Source organism: Eptatretus burgeri, chromosome 1 (assembly GCF_056783735.1).
Source record: "Eptatretus burgeri isolate ZD-2024b chromosome 1, Ebu_testis_v1, whole genome shotgun sequence".
Classification (NCBI taxonomy): Eukaryota; Metazoa; Chordata; class Myxini; order Myxiniformes; family Myxinidae; genus Eptatretus; species Eptatretus burgeri.
Window position 1 is genome coordinate 109,770,567 of NC_140961.1, and position 875 is coordinate 109,771,441.

Sequence of the window (875 nt, forward strand, 5' to 3'; positions counted from 1 at the left end):
AAGGCTTTTTGATCCACAAATTTGCATATATCGATCGCCCTGGGGGCGGGGCCAATTCGCCCCTCGCTCACCGATTGGACGGCAAAAAGTGGGCGTGTGTCGTTTTTGATCCGTTTTTGAAGCACAAAATCCGTGATTTTGTACACGCTGTTCAACGTGCGCCCTGCACGAGTCCAACACCGGTACCCACAGCGGGGCAAGAACGGTGGCGATGCTACGGTTGCGAGGCGTGACGTGAAGGTCGTGGCGGTTGTGGCGAAGCGGTGGTTGTGGTTGGTGGTTGATGTTGTGGTTGTGATGGTAATCATGGCGGTTGGTCCAAAATAAAGATAGTAAAAGAAAAACGGCTATCCTGAAGAGTCGCAGCTCGCATAAATGACATGTATTCCCACTAGACAACGGGTTTGGGCCTAACTACACATGCACTTACCGAGATACCTCACCTAAGGGACCTGAATGGTGGTTTGCGAATCTGGTAACCACAACACTACCCCCTTCCCTTTTTACAGACTCGTCCCGAGTCGTCAAATTTTCGTGTGCCATCATGTGTAGTTTTCCCCTAGTACACTTTACCTACGGATCCCTGAGTGCGACATTCATGGTATTCGTGTCCCCAAAATAAATAACCTGAGGGCTGCGTAACTATCTAAACAAACTCACTCATACGGACGACTTAAATAAAATTGCCGGCGCTAAGACATACATGCCAGGGGGCGCACTCATATTTTCAGTACATCTTACCTTAACTTACAAATTTTACACTAAACCATGGCCCAGGATCATTGACTCTGCAAAAGAAAGCAGTTAGCAGGGAGCCAGGCTGCCCGCATGCAGTCTCTGGCTCAAACAATGCAGGTGACAGGGAACGTGGCTGG